We start from the raw sequence: 20,261 nt of genomic DNA, 5'->3' as shown, positions 1-20,261 counted from the left end.
GAAATGCCCACTTACCTTCTCGTTCCTCGTATTTAAAAACAAATAGCGACCCGGAGTTGTAGGTGGCTGTCGTGCACGTGCTTGGGGGACGTGTGGTTGGCGTTAGGCGAGGCACGGTGCCCTGCCGTGGTCTTGAAACCAGCAGAGCTGAAAGCTATGCCTGCTAAGCTGAAAGCTACTGCACACGGATGAAACCCATAGGTACCGGATGGGTGCATTAGGTAGTCAATGACGTTTTACAGCACGCTGCATAGTGAAGAGGTTCGAGCATGTAAAGTAGTTTAGTGCTTCTGAGTAGGAAATTTTAGTAACTAGTACCCATTAGATTTGTTTTGGCAGGACTTTAAAGACTACCCTTTTAAAATTGCTGCAAAAGGGAAAAGTATATAAGAAGAGAGGCATTTTTATATATGTATATACAATTTTTATATCTGTGTATATGCATATACATATTTTATAGAAGTACTAAAATATATATGAGGGAGAGAACAGTGAGATAAAACATGAAAAAATGTAAGTTCTGCAAGCTGAATCAGATTTTACTAAGGAAGCGTTAGATACGGAGGAGCCTTTTGAATCCGGTGGTTGTGTCTGACAAGTTACAAGTCTGCTCAGAACCACTGAAGAGAAAATTCAAAATACAAGCACCGGATTTCTGTTTTCTTGTTGATTACTTCTTTCTTCCTTCAAACTGCAGAATTTTGGGACCTGACTTTCCTAAGTGCTGCATGAACACTCAAAGCACCTGGTCAGAGAGGGCCGTACACATGCAACACCTGAAATCCTGATTTCTTGTTTTGTAAGCCTTAATTTTCAAAATTTTGCATGTCTGTGGTTTTCACTCTGTTCAAAATTAGATTAATATTTACTGTTTCTGGAGCTTGTTCCACATCTGCTCACCCTCTTGTATCAAAAGACTGTAAGAGTGTTGTAATCTATTGATGAAAGGGCAGCGTGTGGGTGTTTTTTCTTATAAAGCAATCCTTGGTATGACTGTAGAACAGATCCCTGTATGGGATTGGAAGGACTGCTTACATCTATGTCTATCTAGAATGTATCTCTCTATTTTAGCTTGAGAAATTCTTAAGATTTAAGCTAGGGTGACAAAAGTTGGCCTTGATTTTGCTCTGGTTATTTTTCTACGAGGATGAAAGCTTTTATTAAAAGTCTTTCTCCTGCTTACCTACTGTCACTCCTTAAAATCACCTTCCAGTCTTGTCTGTTAGATTATTATTTTGAATGAAACCTCAAACACTTCTTTCCCCAAAGAAACCCTACAAAGCCAGCCATATCCGTGAGACTTCTTACATCCCATGTTTCTTTGTAAATTTTGACTAATTTCTTTAGACACATCCACTCTATCTTGGATGGTGTCTATCAGTTGTGCCTTGCAATCAGTTTTACTTTACCCAAACTTCAATCTTTCAGATGAAGTCTGTGCAGATAAACTTGGATCAGAGCCACTGCAGCTTTGGAGCTTCATACTAAGCCTTTGTCTTACCCAATCTTATTTCTTGGTTTTTAAAATATATATAATTCTTTTGAACAGCAGAACAATAAGACACTAAATCAGATAAGAACAGATTGCAAATCTGGGCTGGGGAAGAACAACCTGGCATTGACCCCTGTTGGGAGACATCTGTCAGTAAAAGCTCATATAAATTCTTACTTGTTTTATAACATGGTTTTGCAAATGCCTGCATGTCTTTAATGCCAGATCAGGAAAGGAAGCAACTTACTTACACAGTCTCTTATTGTTGATATAATTGCACGAACTCATAATGCACATGGGATTCTTTTATCTGTTCCTGCTATAGTGTATAAAACTTTCTTGTTTTAAGATTGAAACCTTTGTCTTGTCATTTCTTCCTTCCTTTCCAGTTGTGGGAGGATGAAGATGAAGGATGGCAGTACATCTAAGAGATAGCAGCTGCAGGGGTGAAAAATTTTGCTTAAAAAAGTACTCTGTGCGTAGAAATGTACGAAACAATTACAATCTTGAAGCTCTACAGTTCTTTCTGTTCTGTTTTGACAGGAAGTACTGTCTGTCAAAAACTGCATTGCAGTAATCTTTCACTTTTTTGTTACCAAATGTTTGCAATAATCTCAAAGTACTGAAATAAATGTAAGTTCTTTCTTCAGTTGACCCCCAGCCACTTACATTTTCACTGTGGTGGCAGTAGTGAATTTTTAGCTCTGATTCGTAATCTCCTAAATGCCAATTACTTGATTAAGTTAGTATTTCTGACAGAATCTGTGGAGAATGCTCTGGTCTTTTTTGTTTTGAATTTACAATAGAACAAAAAATTGTATGTCAGCTTGAGAAAAATGTTTACCTTGTTAACCTGTAGTTTTAAAAATTATACTTTAGGTGCCTTGATCTTACAAGAGGCTTGATTTCTTTTTCTGAGGCAGAGAGAATGGACCAGTGGTGGGGGGGTCTATTTATTTATCTGTTTATTTTATTCTTTATTTTGTTTGGGTTTTGTTTTTAATGGAGAGCATTGAGACATCCAGCTCATTTGGATTCTTTTTTTCTGTCCTGATATTAATAATAATAATATTTTCTCAGAGTCTTTTAAGTCTAATTAACATAGATGTGTTTGATGAATTTTCTCCACAGTGGGTGTGAGAGAAAAATGTGAAAATCCCTTTGGTGCTGTTGCTGCCAAAGAGGGATTCAGTAGAAGTATCTAATGAACAGACATACGGATTAAAATACGTCTCTAAGAAGTTGTTTATATATTTTGGCAAAATGTTTCTCTCTACTACCCATTGCAATCAGAGGAATGGTAAAAGGCCTGTGATCTTAAAACCTGATTTTAAAAGATACTAATGCTGTTTTAGAAAAGAAAAATTCCAGTCAAATTTATCTCAATTCTTAATTGTCTAAGATAAATTTTAAATCAATAATCTTTATGCTATAGCGAGAGGAGGTTACTCTCAGGTCACCTATCATAGACATTTCTTACATCATAGGAAATATAAACAACTAAGATTTATTTTAAACTTGCCTGAGTGACCATCCTGCATTCAGTACAACAGTGGTAGTTTCCACCAGCTCAGGATTTGCCCAAACCTGGTTTGTGACCCCACAGATGTAGCAGCATCTTGTGCAACTGAGAATTGTGGTGACCCTTGTGAAGCCTGTTTTAGTACTTACGTGAGAAATCAGTTCGCGTTTAAGTATATATGTAGGGTTTTTTTTCCTTCTCCAGTTTCTGGTTATGGTGTCTGATCTTTTACTCAAATGTAGTGATAGTACATTTCCTGCTAGAACACTCTGTGTGAAAGGGAATGAGATCACTCTGCCGCCCTCCCCCAGTTTTTCTAGCTTTCATCTGCTACATGTATATTGATATCCTGTGTCTTTAATTTTTGTGTTAGTTTTTTTCAGAGGAGGCACTTGACTGTGAATTTACATAAGACAAGTGAGTCGACAGTAATTTTGTGTTCCTAGTAGCCCCACAAAAGGGGCTTATGTAATATTATGCGTGTGCCAATAGACATTTGAGAAAGAAATGTGCTTTTTTGAGGCCTTAAAATGAGATCTGAGCCAATAGACTCTGTTGGGAAGGCATCCACCTTTTTATCTGTAACTTTTGAAGACCAAAGCACAAATTTGATTTATCTGTAATGGTTTCCCCTTCTGCTCTCCCCACGTTTTGAGATTAGCGTTTCTGATCTTGTTGATTTTTACTGTTCTGCATCACCGGGCTCACCTTCTAGTGCTCTCTCTGGTCATGTTCTCCCATACAAAACACGAATGCTCTTCTGTGGCAGACTGCGAAAACACTTCTCGGAGTTTTAATGAAATTCTGTACTGTTTTGGAAGCAAAAAGAATTGTAAGTTACTAATTTCTTTAAGATTGATCATATACTGCAACGGGCTATTAATATTTTCTCTTATGACAACTAGATAAGGCAGAAAAGTACATTACTAATCTCAGGTAATGTATTCAGTGCTGCCGAAAAATACACAGAGCAGACAATTTCTACCTCAGTGATGCACTGTGAGATACCCTAGAAGGAAACCAAAGTCAACTTGATTTTAATTTCTTGTTCAGTTTGGTTGTCTTGAAATAGTTGTTGGGTAAGGAATCTCTGGAGGGTTTTCAGAAGCAAAAGAGTCTCAGGAATAGGCTTGGAAAATTCTGTGCAGGCTTTGAGTTGTCTAATTTACCTGGCAGCTGCTGCAGAGGTTTCCACCCCAGCCACCCTCCTGTTCCTTGGCCACCAGTTCTCACCCAGGTAGCAGAGGTGGTGGAAAGAGCAAAGCTGTCTGCTCTTCAGGCTGCAGGGACTTCCACAGTCCAATCTTCCTTTGAGTAGTACATCCCCATTTTCTCTTCTACCATTAACCTACTGGTACTAATGCTCATGATTAATTTCTGCTAACAAAGAATAAATGTTTTTCACTGGATTGGTTCCCAGAACCAACCTGCTGCCTGACCATATGGATGAAGTTCTGGTGCAAGTGAATGGCAATTTGGAGGGCAGAGCCACCGTAGCTAGGACCTAGATGGACTTAGGCACAACTGATCCAAACCTTCTGTTGCCCGGTCCATAGGCTGGTAAAATATACGTACGCTGACTTTAATATATGTTACTACCGCAGCTAAAGTCTGTGATTCGTGCTTCATTTTGGACTTACCTGTTATGGCTGAAGAGAAAACTTGCAGAAAGCGTGGTATCAGGAGTCTCTCTGTGGCTGCCTTTTAAAGAGTAACCAAGTGAGGACCGATGTGCTTGTTTCCAGCAAGTGATGCTGCCTAAGTCAGCAGATACATCTTGCTTTGCAGTGCGATCTGGTGTACGCTACAGTTGTGATTATTAAAAAGACCTGACATAGCCAAACCCAGCATATCTGATAAGGGTGGATCATACAGGGCTAGTTGTGCGATTTTGGACTGTTCCAGCAAATCTGGTGATGAGAGAGGAGAAAGTGGTCAAACTGGAAGAAACTTCGAGACAAGAGCTTATGCTGAACGTCAAAACATCTCTTAAGTTTGCTGTGCTAATAGCAGGTGACAACGGTGTCTTCAGCCTCACATCTAAATTTTGATGGGGACAATGAATTTTTTGTTTCATTGGAAAAAGAGATGGTCAGAACAGTATGATTATCTTTCTGTATTTCCATCTGGCAGTAGGTGAGCTGAAAACTCATTCGCAAGTCTTTTTCCCTAGAGGAAAAGGTATTTCCCAGTGCTAAGTGGTGCTTCTGTTAGCAGTCCTCTCATTGCTCAAAGTAGGTCTTATTTTTTGGCCCAGAATATTAGTTTTGAGTAAAAATAATCTATTTGACGGAACAACATGAGTTATTTTGTGTTCATAAGCGAACAAGACTTTATGCTTTCTCTAGTATGGGAATTTTGGCATGGCTAGAAATGATCCCCCCCCATCATACTCTCCCATCTTATGTTATTTGTGAAACGGATTTGTGAAAATTGCTTTATGGTTTAAGCTTTTAGGCCAAAAGAAGTCAATGCATGTTTTAAGCTTTATTTGAGGAGCTATCATTATCAATAGTGACATATCCTATGTTTCTTTGATCCAGATCATATGACAAGTTTTATTTAAAGTAGAAGCATAAAAAAACCCCATACAAAGTGAATCCTGTTTTGCTGACCCTGACGTTAAGTCAGGAGATGAACCCGGAAGTTAAAAATGGTGTGATGTATGTGTCTATGAAGCATATCTGACTTTTATATGCTCGGTTTTGTTTGTTTTTTCTTTTTTTTAAACCAGTACTATTTTCTTGTGATTATGATGCAGCCCTCTCAGCTATGTCATCATTGCATTACACACCACACTCTTGTCAGTCCCACCATCATGCATTTGCAGGCATCAAGGGTTTACCAAAGTCAGAGCAGTTATGTTTCGGGGAGTAGTAGTCAAATTTTCTATTTTTTTTCTCCCCTTTCACATGCTGCTTTATCTCCTTTGGCTTTTCCTCATTGTTGTAATGCTGGAAGATACGGCACTTCTCCATTGCTTCTGTTCTCGGTGCATTGGTATTAGAATTAAATGTATTCAGACGCCTGTTTTTTGACAATCCAGAACATGCAGCCCGGTTGAGCAGCATGCAAACAGGAATGGGGGCATGGGAAAGTTCCTTTGAAGGATGTTATATAAAAATAACTATTGGGAGCTTATCAGTATGTGAACTGTATATAAGAAAACAGATGCACATGCATACTGGGTAAATAATAATAGCTACAGTAGGCATCTGTCTAATGCAACTTCCCAAAGTTACCAAAATGAAACATGCTGTCTAACATCTCTTGTCCCTACAGACAAGCGGCATAGGAACAGTCAAAGTCAGCTAATACTAGCTTTTTTTCCTGGAAAACATTTTCAGCTGTGTTGAGGTAACAGCTGGGCTGTTAGGTGCAAGCATTGCTGCAACTGGGAGTGGTGGTCTGTGCAAGCTCAGCTGCTCTTCTGAAAGCAGGAGGTAACTTTGCTGTAGAAAAAGCCTTAATCTAGGAATTAAATGGGATAGTAAACTTAAGAAATGTAGGCTTCTTGTTGACCTTGCCTGCTCTCCTGGTGATTATATCTAAGTACTTTGTACTCAACAAGTAGGGCTTGTTGGCAAACATGGAGTAAGGGATGTAGGATTAGTGTTACCATCAGATCTGTTCCAATGGATAACTGGGAAGTTGCTGTCATCAGGGAGCAGAACTGATACATAATTCATTCCCCAAAGCACTGTTTATGTCCCAGCCTGGCTTCCAAAGGGTTTCAAAGAAGAGCTTTCTGAGGAGTGACCCTAATATGGAAATTGTGGAAGTGTGGATGAAACTGTCATCCTGAAAGGAACAGCGCTTCATCGAGAAGTCAAAGATGTCTTTTTTGGCTGCTCCTGAATGAAGGAGTAGTTGTAACTTTGTGAGAGCTCTACCTGATCAGTTGCCCCTGATCAGTTGCAAGCTGATATATGTGATAAAATCAAAACCGAGTGTAAGTGATCCTCCAATACCAGTTTCATTTTAATTTGCAATTGTGTTTTAGTTCATGAGGAGACTGACATTTGCAACATCTGGATTCACTGAAGGCGGCAGAGGCTCTATTTTTTCCTCATACTAGTAACACTAGAGCCCCAAATGTTAAATAGTCTCTACTCATGCTGTGGATAAAGCCCTCTGAATTTTATGCAGTTATGACAGGGCAAATGTGCGGTTTTGGAAATCACCATTTATAGCTAAATAAAGTGCTCTAAGTGGGTTGATTCTGCAAGCTTTTGTCTGCTTAATGATTGGTCTTTTGTCTAGAAACATTTAAAGGCAGCGTTCCCAAAGCTGTGCTTGCAGAGGGCTATTTAACAGGCAGGATAAAAGCCAGAGGTGTCCTAATACCTGGCGTCCCTGCCCAGTTTGATAACACTGTATCTGAATAGAAATTTTAAGAGTGTCTAAATAGCTTCACTTTTTATTGTGTTCCAGGCATAACACCTCCAGCAGACCCAGAAGGAGCTTGTGGCTGTCACGTGGCTGTCAATAGCAGAAGGATAGGGTGAGCAACTGGGGTCTGGAAGTGGAGCTGTGGACTCTCTGGGCTCTGCTTGGTTGAAGTTCCTGTGTGCTTCCTGAGTTTGGGTGTAGGCACTCACCTGGGTCTGGTGTGTTCATGGCAGCAGTGGTGAGCTGGTTTTCTCAAAGATGGCCAGTGTAAAAACTTCTCTGGATTTTGGGAGCTGACATGCAGGTCAGATTGCCTTATGCAATCTGAACTGTGCAGAAGTGTTTAAGACCTAGGAGGAAACTTTTGGCTGTTTTATTTGCTCCTGTACTTTCTTGGCGTAATTTAATCTGTGAGTATTATTGGTCAAGTGCAGTGTCAGAATTATGTCAGTGCAAAGCCAGGGAGATGTCTTAACATAATATTTGCAGAGAGAGGGTTGATCGCATTCTGTCTCTAGTGTTGCAGGTGCTGTAGAATGTGTGCCAGATGTGGTACAATGTGTGCCAGAAAATGACATGTATGTATACCTAGTCAGCTTATGTTTGCCAAAGTCAGTATCTTCCCTTAACATGACACTCAAGTACAGTATCAGCTTTTGTATTGTCAGATTCAAGACCCTATTAAACATCTGGATCAAAGAAATGGTACCATGGATAGTTTGGCAGCTAGAACAGAGAACCTGGGAGGATTTTAAAGGATAGACCTCCATTTGTTTTTCTAATACTATGAGATTCAAACAATAATTGTGTTGAGAAAAGGCAATTTCATAGTTCATTAAACTACCTTCCTTCTCAGAAATATTTTTTGCCATTTTGGAAAGCTGTCTCCAGGGTAGCTCCTGAATATGTTTTAGCAGTGGTACTTTTTTCATTTATTCTGAAGCTGCTGTTGGTATTTGTGCATGTATATTCTATGGTATCTCTGCAAGTATAGCTGTGTAAGATCAAGGCATTTATTTTTGCTTGCACAGTTATCTGTATTAACATTATCTAAAACATATTGTATTATATTATCTTTTGAGCTTTTTCTAAAGACTTTCCCTGATGAACAATTGAAAAAAAATTACTTTCTGGAAACTGTTGGCTTCACGTCTCTTGAAAAATGCTGATCAAGGGCAATGGCTAATATTCCCGAACCTGAAAACTATACTGTAGGCATATTTAGCTTTATAGATAATTCACTGTGTAAGGATCTTACTAAATAGAAAATGTTTATAATATGTGATACCATTAGTCCAATGCTACTGCCCTCAATTAAATATTTTAATTTGAGCATATGAATGGTATTTCAACATACAAATGGCTAATACAGCTACTTTTCCTGGTGATACTTCTGTGATACTGATACTGAGACAAAACCACCATTCTCTAAGAGGTGCTTTAGACTCTTGATTCCACTTTGAACATCCGCTCAGGTTTATGCTGTCACTTTTTGGCTGCTTCAGAGAGAAGTTTTTTCTGTTTCATCTGTCTGCTTAGAGTGGTAATTCATTGAAAGATATTAAGAAATTGGTGTTCATTGAGGTGTCAGTTATTCTTTGGTTCTGAGCAGTGTGCACCTCTCTTTCCCCTTAAGAAACAAAAGACCTGTAAGATACTGTAGCTAGTATACCAAGCTGTATGTTTGCGAACTAAATATTCAAAATGAACTTTAAATTTTGCATCGAGGTGCTTGCACATGAAAAATTATACATCTAGGCTTTCCTGTACATATTTTCCCATGCTCAAATTTTGTCTACGCAGAAAGTCGTCGATACTTATCTAAGATTAGCTAACCTATTGCAGCTCAGTGTAAGCTGTCTCACAGGTCACCTGCATGATGGGTCTTGGGAATCACTGCATGAGAATTCTGGATAGAAACGTGCCAGCTGTGTTAGTGTGTGAACAAAAATAAATTGAGAACAGACATTTTCAGATATTTATTACAACATACCAGATACAGTAATTGTTTACATTTAGAAGTATTTTGCTATCCTCTATTAAAAAAAAACAACACAAACACATCTTTAAAAATTAACTTTTGGAAGTAGAATTGCATGGCTCAGAAAAATAGGAATTGTCTTACCCAGACTCACTGGTGTCAGCATTTGTCACTGTCCTGTCTACATAATTGTTGTGTTTATTTTTTGGTATGTTCTTTGTTTTGTTGTGGTTTTGTTTTATTTTGTTTTGTTTCCACTTTGATTTCCAGTTAACTTTTTGTAATACGACCATTTGCTTCATTGCAGCAAGCTTTTGATCGGCTCCTCTTGGTAGTGTCAGGAGAAAGGGGCTGAGTGGTCATGCTAATTGAAATGCCTTTCATGTGGCAATTGCGTCACTTAAGATGTCACTTCTGGGTCCCTCCTTTTCCAATTGTTTGTCCATTTTATCTGTCTGTAGTTGTAAGGCCCTAATGGCACGCTTGTCTCAGTGTATCTCTGCGGTGAGTAGCACTGTGGACTGTGATCCTAACAGGGACTGTTGAATGCCACTTGAAATTAAAAAAAATGAATATTAATATGGATAGATGTCTTTTGTCATAACTGACTTCTTTTGTCCTGCAGTAGCAAAATTGTGTGATAATTTTTTGTCTCTTAAATGGCAGTAAAAAGTAATTAGAAGTTAAATGCACAATCGGAACTGCCTTATGCACGGTAGCCGTAGTGCTCCATGATGAAATGTGTGCTGCACTGGGGAGTAGCTTTGATGAAGAAATGGTGTTGGAGCTTTCCTCAACATCAGAAAGAGGTCTGGTTTTGCTAATTTATTACTCAACATTGGCTAAAACCCAGTTTTCTATCAATCTCTTTACGTAAAGTGTGTTTATTTTATTTACAGTCTGTTCATTGCTTTGGTTCTTTACATTTAAACTTTTTAAGTTTGCTTTTATTTGTACGTTGCAGTGCAGTCTGCTGTGGGATGGTAGCCCCAATTTTACATTGTCACTGAGCTGTAGCAATTTATTTCTGATGTTGATATGTTGGAATACGGTATGATATTTGAGTACCAGTATTATGCCCTAGTGAACATGACGAAATCATAAACGACATACTTCATAACGTATCTCATTGAAATTAATATCCTTTCCCACCCTTAATATAACTAAAGAAATGTGTGCATCATAAAGATCATTTTTCTGTCAATTGTAATGAGAAATTCTTGACACTGTGCCTTTTTCATGTAGTTGCATTTACAAATTCATCCTTTGTTGCTCTGGAAAGGGAAGGCTCGGTGGGCATATCTTACAGTAAGCAGGCAAAAGAGTAGAATATCAGTTTTCTTAACAAGTCTGGCAATATGTTCACCAGATTTCTCAGCTTCACAAAACCACTTGAATGCTGATACTATAGCAGTATGAGGAACATACCTTTTCTTGTGACTGTAGAGAAAGACTATGAAAAAAACTAACAAATAAAAAAGATGTTCAGAAAAATTACAGTTATTTTAGTCTGGAAATTTTATTTATTAACATTCTTAAATACCTCATCGTATTCAGCAATGCTGAATAATTATTGACTTAATTTGGAATTGTGGTGCTATTTATAGTCTGTAAAATGAGATTATAGGTGTATGGAGTAAAACAGCTAAAATGGTTGGATACTTTTGAAAGTGTTGGTCTTGCCTTTTTTGGTCTTTGAAGCATTTAATAATGTGCATAACTTTGCTCTGAACTTGTTGACTTAAAATGAAAAATTTTGTTTCATATACAAAGCAAAAAATGCTTTGTAGCTGTGTGGTCATAGAGGAATATTATTCTTGTCATGTATGGAAATGGTAAGAATTTAACTTAAGAGTTTATAATTCTAGAGTGGTATATGATGTATGTAGGTGAGATTATCATCTGGCGTAATTTTTGTTAAGGCCAAACAAGTCACTTCATCAGAAAACTTGGCCTGTTGCACTCCATTACATAATTAGTAACTAAGGTTACTTATTTTGGTGGTTCATTTTGGCAAATATCCCAACCCTTAGTAGTGTATAGTCACCTTTAAAACTGAGATTTAATTGTTGGAAGGAGACACTCAAAGTATTGGTATTTTCTGGCCAAAATTTGGAGCAACGTAAAGCATACGTGTATTCTGTAGGACTGAACAGCCTTCTGCTGGAACGCTGCTTGGAAGAGCACCAAGAAGTGCCTGTGAGTGCCAGATACTCGGCATTTTGATGGCTTTCAGCTTTCAGGGGTGGCAGGCCAACTTGCAACAGTGACAGCCATGCAGTGACTGTTGTTAACGAAACTTGGTTTGCTCCTCTTACAATGTCCATCTGTCAGCTTTAGCAGCTTTTGCTATCCAGAGATATGGATTGATCATTTGCTCATAGCTCATACCTTCTGTTTTAGGCTTTATCCTGGTATGAAGATAGGCTTCATCCTTTGGCCAGATGCAATCTGCTAGACTTTCAGTAAAAACTCAGAAAGAAAATATTTAGCATCAGAATTGCAGGAATTTAACTGTAAGTAAAGGATAGAAGATGTCTTGATGAACGTGTTTTCAAAAAGGAACTTGGTTTAGAATTTTGGGTGATAAATGTTTAAGTATGGGACCTTACTGGCAATTCTTGTCTTTGGTGCCCCTTAATTTGTGGCCTCTTGTTTCTCTCTCTTGAGTACTTCATTCTTTTCCATAGCCTAATTCACCTCCTCAGATAAGAAGATACAGAAGAGGTTGTAAGAGAAGATTTCTGTGGTTATATTGCTTCAATAAAAAGGGGGTGCTTTTCTCCTGTACGAAAGGCTGAAAGAACAATATGTGGTTTGTGTCTCAATTCTGTATGAATTTCATGAAAAGAAATAAGATGTGTGTCTATCCCAAAGGCCTTTACAATCAAGAAAGGTTCCTTAAATTAGTAAGAGGCCACTAATATTTTGTCTCAGAATGGGTGTGTGTGAATATATTTATTTTTTTCATAAGCCAGTCTTTCTATGTCTGAAGGCAACCTGTCTTGTTTTTTTGCACTAGAGCAATAGTTATGGACTTGAAGGAAGTGTCACCAAAGTTGAACATCAAAATACCAGATAATATAATTGCAGCCCTATTCTGTTATATTTTTATTTAATTGTCCAAAATAATCTCCCCCCGCCCCAGTTGTCTTTCAACGCCATCAGCTGGCATTAGCTATGTACTTTGGCATTCATTGTAACATGAACAACATTGTGTATTTCGGTGTCATTGTTTCCTAACTGCCTTTCTTTCATTGAATATTTCTGTTCTATTCAACTGTTCCTGTCTAAAGATCCCACTGAATTCCTGTCTTTTTCTTGTGAAAAGATAATGTACTGCCTTTTGAGAACTGTTTGTATTTTGAATGCTCATTAAGAATAATATCATCTGCTATGTGGCCTAGGCATTGTTGGTGATAATGTTGTCTTTTTTTTTTTTTTTTTTTTTTTTTTAACTTAATTTTTGTTTGGCTGTCACTGCTTATTAGGGAAGTAGCAGACTCATCATTTCTGTAGCTTCGCTAATACAGTACTCTGCACGTGGATTACGGTGTGATTCTTCAGGATTACTGCCATCCATTTTAGCGGCAGCTACTGAATACAATTATATCAAGGTAGCCTGTTACTATTCTGAGGCTTGCAGGTGAAGAAAGAGTGAAGTGTGGTTCCTTTCACTGCTTCCTTCCTATGTTAAGCTATAGTACTTCCACGATATAGAGTATAAATAGGGTATGAACTTTTTCTTTTACCCAATGGGGAGCTATGACTGCAGTGTCTCTGGGCACATTTGGACTTTCTCTGTTTTAATCCTTAGCCGCCTTTAAACATTTCACTTCCTATTCTGTCCACGTAAGTCAATATCACTACTTGGGCATATATGGTCATACGCTACTAGGTCACACTTATCTTTTCAAGAGTACTTGAAAACTTCAGGACATATCTTCAGTTGTAGCAAATAAAGATAGTTCTTCTGAAGTTGGTAAAGGTAAAACAGCTCATGATTTGGTGTTTCCTCTGGAGTTTTAGACTTTGTGGTCCAAGTAATAAGATTTTGTATTGTATTCAAAGTCTTGTATCCATATTGTGTTGTACTCTTTCTTTCCTTAGCTTTAGATGTAAAAAGGCTTATTTTAAGGACTTTGTAATGTAAGTGATAACTTTGACTGTGAGCGTTCCCAAAGCCAAGATTTTCTAACTGATTAAACGTTCTCCCAGATGAGGAATCTTGACAATTCTGGAAAAGCAGTCTTTGAGGAATGTCTGCTTTTCTGCTTCACTCTTCAAGATCATAAAGCTTTCCCCCCTGCTCCCCTTATCTTTCTAAGAGATGGAAGAACTCTATGACTTTATTTTTAGGCAGAAATCTCCTCCTCATTTTGCAAGTCCACCTAGCCTTCCAGCCATGCTACTCCACAGCTGTCACAACAAACTTTCTTTCCGATGCTATTAAATGTATCAGACATCACTCTGCAGTATGTGAGTTTGTTACCCTGGGGCTTTTCAGTCTATTCTAATGTTATCAAAACCACTGTGTGATTTCAAGGTTTCCTACATTCCTTGGAGGAAAATCAAATGGTACATGGTTAGGAAACTGATTAGATACTCTGCAGATTTAGCAGATCTCTAGCAATTAAGTGGTTAATATCCTCAATTTATTGTTTTCTTTCTTCATTTCCCATAACCATGACTCTTGTGAACTCTCTGTATCCTTTTGTCTGTATTTTCATCTGGGATTTTGGGAAAACTTTGCCACACTGGAGAAGCATTGCTCTAGCTTTGTTTATCCTATTTTTGTTCCCTCTGCTCCTCTTTCAGTTATCTGATTGATGTAGACAGTGTTCTCATCTGAGATTTTTTTTTAATCCTCTTTCTCTCATTCTTTTCCATCTGTTACATTTAAGTAATTTGTATTGTAATGATTTTAATGGTGGTAACACCAGTTAGCCTGGTTACACATTGTGTGTGCTAAAGCTGTTTTATATAAGGGCACCATAAAAGATGAAGATCCCAATGATCTTGCCCTTTAGCATCAAAGACAGTAGTTAGCTACAGACAAATGGATCAGACAATAGGTGGAAGCATTCTTAAAGTAGCTGCTTAGCTAGTATTAAACACATCTTCTTATGACACTGTCTGCACTACCAAAGTACCATTATGCTGTATGTTTCATGCTCTTATACTACTCATTGGAGCTGGAAAAGACTTAATTCCTGCCTTTAATTTCTCCTTTTCTTCTGCATACCTAGAACCTTTCTCCCTTGATTTTTTAAATCCTTTCAGCTTGTGTTTATGGCTTCCTTTCATATTCTGAATCACAGATTTAGGTTGGGAGACATCTTTTGAGCTCATCTAGTTCAAACCCCCTGTTTAAGCAGGGTCAGCTGCAGCAAGTTGCCCAGGCCTGTGCCCCATCAGGTTGGGAATGTCTCCTCATATGGACACTTCACAACCTCTTTGGGCAACCTGTTCCAGTGTTTGACCACCCTCACAGTAAAAAAGTGCATTCTTGTGTTCAGATGGATTTTCATATGTTTCAATTTGTGCCCATTGCCTCTTGTTCTGTTGGTGGGCACCACTGAAAAGAGCCTGGCTCTGTCTTCTTTGTTCCCTCCCATCAGGTATTTATTGATGGAACCCCTCCTGAATCCTTTCTTCTGCAGGCTGAACTGCCCCAGCTCTCTCAGCTGCTCCTCATAGAATAGATACTCCAGTCCCTTAATCATCTTCATGGCCCTGTGTTGGACTCTCTCCAGTATGTCCATGTCTCTCTTGTGCTGTGAAGCCCAGAAATGGGCAAATACTCCAGGTGTGGCCTCACCAGTGCTTGAGAAGAGGGGAAAGATCACCTCCCTCCACCTGCTGGTAACATTCCTCCTAATGTGCAGCCCACCAGGCTGTTGGTCTTTGCCATGAGGTTGCATTGCTCACTCATGCTCAGCTTGTCCACCAGGACCCCACGGTCTTTCTCTGCCAAGCTGCTTTCCAGCTGGGTGACCACAGCCTGTCTTGGTGCATGGGGGTTAGTCCTCCCCAGATGTGGGACTTTTCATATCCTCTTGTTGAACTTCATAAGGTTCCCGCCTGCCTATTTCTCCATTCACTCTGAGTGGCAGCACAACCGTCATGTACATCAGCCACTCCTCCTAACTTCGTATCATCTGCAAGTCTGTTGAGGCTGCACTCTGTCCAAGCATCCAGATCATTAATGGAGATGTTGAAGAGTAACTGGACCAAGTATTGACTTCTAGGGGACACCGCTAGTTACTGGCCACCAACTAGATGTTGTACAAACAATCAAAACCTTCTGAGCTTGGTTGTTCAGCCAGTTTTCAATCCACCTCACCTTCTGCTCATCCAGCTTATACTTCATCAGCTTCCCTAAGACCTTATGGGAGAAAACGTTGGATGCCTTACTAATGTCAAGGCAAATAACATCCACTGCTCTCCCCTGATCTACCAAACCAGTAATTTTGTCCTAGAAGGCTATCAGGTTGATTAAGCATGATTTGCCCTTGGTAAATCCATGCTAACTATTCTGAGTCACCTTCTTGTCCTTCATATGTTTGGAAATAATTTCCAGGAAGATTTTCTCCTGTCACCTTGCCAGGGATTGAGGTGAGGCTGACTGGCCTGTAGTTCCCCACATGTTACTTCTTGCACTTCTTGAAGACAGGAGTGACATGACCTTTCAAATATAATTGAGAGTGGCCTCACAATGACATCAGCCAGCTCTCTCAGCATTTGTGGGTGCAACCCGTCAGGCCCCATGGATTTACATATGTCTAATTTGTTTGAGTGCTCCCTAACCTGGTCTTCCTCCACCAGGGGTATGTGTTCCTTGCTCCAGACTTTCCCTTTGAAATGTTTTGCTAGGATTTTGCAGGAAGAAATCTCTCTTTCTATGGACTATGTTCAGACCACATCCTTCCTTCTGTATATGGATCCAGGTACTGCCATGGCTGGATGCCCACTATCCACTCCACCTGAAGCTAAAAGAACTGGAACTGTTTTACATTACTGCCTTTTAGCTTTGTACTCATTTTGGACCACAGAGTTTCCATGGTCTTCTAAGCATAGTCTTCGGAAAGCTGAGAGCCTATGTAACCCTTTAAGCTGGAGATGATTAAGCCCTGAGCCGTGCTGAAGTTTCTGAAGAGACCAAATTCATCTGGCGTAAACATGCAGTGTGTAGTATGTGAAGGGCTTTCAGTTCTGCTCAAAATGGAAAGAAGAGCAATGGTGGCTCCTACTTTTTGCTTAATATGTCAGTGATTAGAAGTCCCTTTGAAGAAGTGAAAGGTGGGAATTGTAGGTTTTTACATGGTCTTGAGAGCTTTACTTTTTACGAGATTATCCTAAACATGAGGCTGCAGGCAAGGCTGGAACAGGACCATTCTGTGTCCTTTCCATGCATGCAAGTTTTGTAGGGTCAGAGAAATAAAATAGGGGGACTGTAACCTTCTGAGGAGCATTCTTGCCTCGTGGAAGGGCAAGGGGAATCCCAGGTTCTCATCTCTGGTTTAGAAAATGGTTATTTTGTACTAAAGAGCCATGGAATGAGATGCATTAATAGGGCTGGGAGAAAGGACTGTACTTCCTGAAAGTGTGTTTTCTTCCTATCTCATTTTGCTCTAAACTTCTACTGAAGAAATTCAGTGAATAATTAAATGCATCGAACAGTTGTGACTGTTCTATAATTTTTTTTAAATTTGGCTGGCACTGCAATGTTCATTTGCTAAGTGTAACTAGTGAGATGTGCTAAAATCAGTAGTTTCCCTTCCCAGATGATTCATTGGGGTGATAAACTTAATGTTGCAGAGACTGGGACAACAGATGTGCTATTCTTTCCCTGAATTAGCAGCGGAGTGATTCCTGTATTGCAGTCCAAGTGAGTATGACATTACTTTACCTGGCAGGGAATTATTTCTGAACACTGCTAGCTTTTGGCCAGATTATGCTGGACTATTCAAGGAAAGCACAATAAATTACGTTCCCATTCTTGTGTCCTTGCCTAGGGTTTGAATTTAGTTACACTCCTCTTACAGCTGAGTGGCATATAGTGAAACACTGTGCATGGTGGGAGTACGTTACGTCCACAAAAGCTGTGGAAACATGTCTGTTCCCAGTGTTCAGTGGGAAATTCCTGGAAAAAGTGCAGCTCTTAAATGCAGCTCCTCTGGGGCAGCCTTTGGAGTGAGGATGCTGCTGGTTTCGAATGAAGCCAAGAAGAGCAAAGGAAGCATTTCTTAGTTAAGGGAAATGTGATAACTGTGGTTTCATTTCGCCATTGAAAAAAATGCATGAAGTTGGTAGCTGGGGGCTCTTTGAGGTTGCCAATGCTAATTAAACAATCCCCCTGTGTTATCTGTTTAACAACTAAATGTATCAGCTTTGTCTGGTAGATTTTGCAAGCCCTTAAACAAACAAAACCCCAAACCTTAAGTTTTTGAAACTAACTCTACAAAGTTGTTGTCTTACTCCACTCAGCAAGAATTTGTCTTATGGCAGAAGTCAGATTATCTTGCTTGCTTCTTTGTGGATAATGAGCTTGGCAAAAATCAGAGAACGAGCGTGGTCATCCTGAGAAAATTACTGATGTCTCTAGCAGAGAATGTCTATGAGCATGTAATTAACTGGTCCAAAGGGAAGGAACATGGGGAAAGTACAGAGCTTAGCAATAAAAATACACCAATACTCTCTGTGTAGTATAACCACAAATAAACAGTAACTCAGACTATAAAAGGCTTTTTACAGTTCTCTGTCAGTGTCCTGAGATAACCCTAGAGTCTTCTGCTCCTGGTTGTGTAAGACCTTTGCCCTGTCTGTCTTCCAGAGAGAGAGGAAATCTGTGATAGATTTGTCATTCATAGATGAAATCACAGACGATTTTTGTTGTTCTTTTAGGAAAATGACACTTCACTTCGAAGAATTTGTTGCTGCCTTGATCTCAAGTTTAGGGAACATTTGAATAGTTAAGGAGAAGAGCTTAATATTATATTGCTAAAGCTATTGTTTAACTTGCTGTTTATGAAAAGACCCATAAAGACCTATGAAGGACTGTCAGTTTGTACTGGTTATCATATGAGTTAGGCTTGGTGACTCCAAAAATTTTGTGTGTGGTTTTTTTTGTTTTGTTTTGTTTTTGTTTTTGTTTTCTTCTGGTGGTTTATAGATCCTAGAACTGTGGTTTAATCCTTTCACTCTTTCTGTATCTTAATTCTGCATTGCACAGCCAGTGTTTCAGATGGCATCTTACGAATGCATGCCTGGTGAGTCATCCCCCCTTCTTGGGAGCTGATCAGACAGCTCTCACAAAAATGTTGTGGGTTGCCTCTTCTGTTTCCCATTGATGAATCCATGCTTCTAAGTGCCTGTACACTAATATACGCAATATGGGGAATAAATATGAGGAGTTAGAGATCTGTGTGCAGTTGCGGGGCTATGATTTGTTGGGGTCGTGTGGTGGGATAGCTTACATGACTGGAATGCTGCAATGGATAGATACATGCTCTTCAGGAGGGACAAGCTGGGAAGAAAAGGAGGTGGAGTTGCCCTTTATGTGAGGGAGCAGCTGGAGTGCTTGGAGTTCTGCCTGGGGATGGATGATAAACCGAGAGCTTATGGACAAGGATTAAAGAGCAGACCAGTATGGGTGACATTGTAGAGGGTGTCTGCTATAGGCCACCTGATCAGGAAAAACAAGTAGATGAGGCCTTCTGTAGACAGCTGCAAGTAGCTTTCAATTCACAGGCCCTGATGCTCATGGGGGACTTCAACCATACCAATATCTGCTAGAAGATCAGCACAGAAGGGTATAAGCAATCCAGGAAGTTCCTGGAGAGCACTGATGATAACTTTCTGACACAAGTAATAGAGGAACCAGCAAGGAGAGCTGCTCTGCTGGACCTCATACTTACAAGCAAGGAAGGGCTGGTTGTGGTATGAAGGTCAAAGACAGCTTTGGCTGCAGTGACCATGAGATAGTGCAGTTCAGGATCCTGAGAGCAGGGAGCAGGGCAAAAATCAAGATCACAGTGCTGGACTTCAGGAGAGAAGACTCTGACCTCTTCAAAATTCTGCTTGATAAGAGTCTTGTGGGATAAGGCCCTAGAAGAGAGAACAGGATCCCAAGAAAGCTCATTAACATTCAAGCATCACCTCCTCCAAGCACAAGAATAGTATATTTCAACAAGCAGGAGGTCAAACAAAGATGCCAGGAGGCCTGCATGGATAAACAAGTTGCTCCTGGCAAAACTCAGACATAAAAAGGAAGTGTACAGAATGTGGAAGCAGGGACAGGTGAGCTGGGAGGAATATAGAGATGCTTTCTGAGCATGCAGGGATGGGTTTAGGAAAGCCAGAGCCCACGCTGGAGCTGAATCTGGCAAGGAATGTGAAGGGCAATGAGAAGGCCTTCCGTAAGGGCATAAGCAGCAAAAGGAAGACTAGGGAAAAGGTGGGCCTGCTGCTAATGGGGCAGGGGACCTGGTGACACAAGGCATGGAAGAGGTTGGGGAACTGAATACCTTCTTCACCTCAGTTTTTATTAGTACAGCCAGCCTTCAGAAATCCCAGGTCTCTGAGACCAGGGGGAAACTCTGGAGCAAGGAAGAGTTACCCTTGCTGAAGAGGGTCAGGTCAGGGAATACTTAAGAAAGCTGGACATCCAGAAGTCCATGGGCCCTGGTGGAATGCATCCACAAGTGCTGACGGAGCTGGCTGATGTCATTGCAAGGCCATTCGCAGTTGTCTTTGGAAGATCATGGCAATTGGCAGAGGTACCTGAGCACTGCAAGAGAGCAAAAGTCACTCCTATCTTCAGAAGGGGCAAGAAAGAGGACCCAGGGAACTACAGGCCAGTCAGCCTCACC

At 39.8% G+C, this 20,261-nt stretch overlaps 1 protein-coding gene across 5 annotated transcripts in view; it reads left to right on the top strand.

The window, feature by feature from the left end:
* Window positions 1-20,261, top strand: part of CPQ (carboxypeptidase Q) — a 166,469-nt gene that overhangs the window by 662 nt on the left and 145,546 nt on the right. For 2 of the 5 annotated variants that reach the window (XM_072851188.1, XM_072851191.1), the window contains exon 2: window positions 7,449-7,518. The exons of 1 other annotated variant lie outside the window; for it this stretch is intronic. The gene's annotated coding sequence lies outside the window, so the exon portion shown is untranslated. Of the gene's footprint in view, window positions 1-697; window positions 800-7,448; window positions 7,519-20,261 lie in introns of all 5 variants that reach the window. 2 more of the 5 variants (XM_072851189.1, XM_072851190.1) reach the window with 2 other exon arrangements.

Source organism: Ciconia boyciana, chromosome 2 (assembly GCF_034638445.1).
Source record: "Ciconia boyciana chromosome 2, ASM3463844v1, whole genome shotgun sequence".
NCBI lineage: Eukaryota > Metazoa > Chordata > Aves > Ciconiiformes > Ciconiidae > Ciconia > Ciconia boyciana.
Note: the sequence above shows the minus strand (reverse complement) of the source record. Positions and strands in the feature narration are given on the sequence as shown.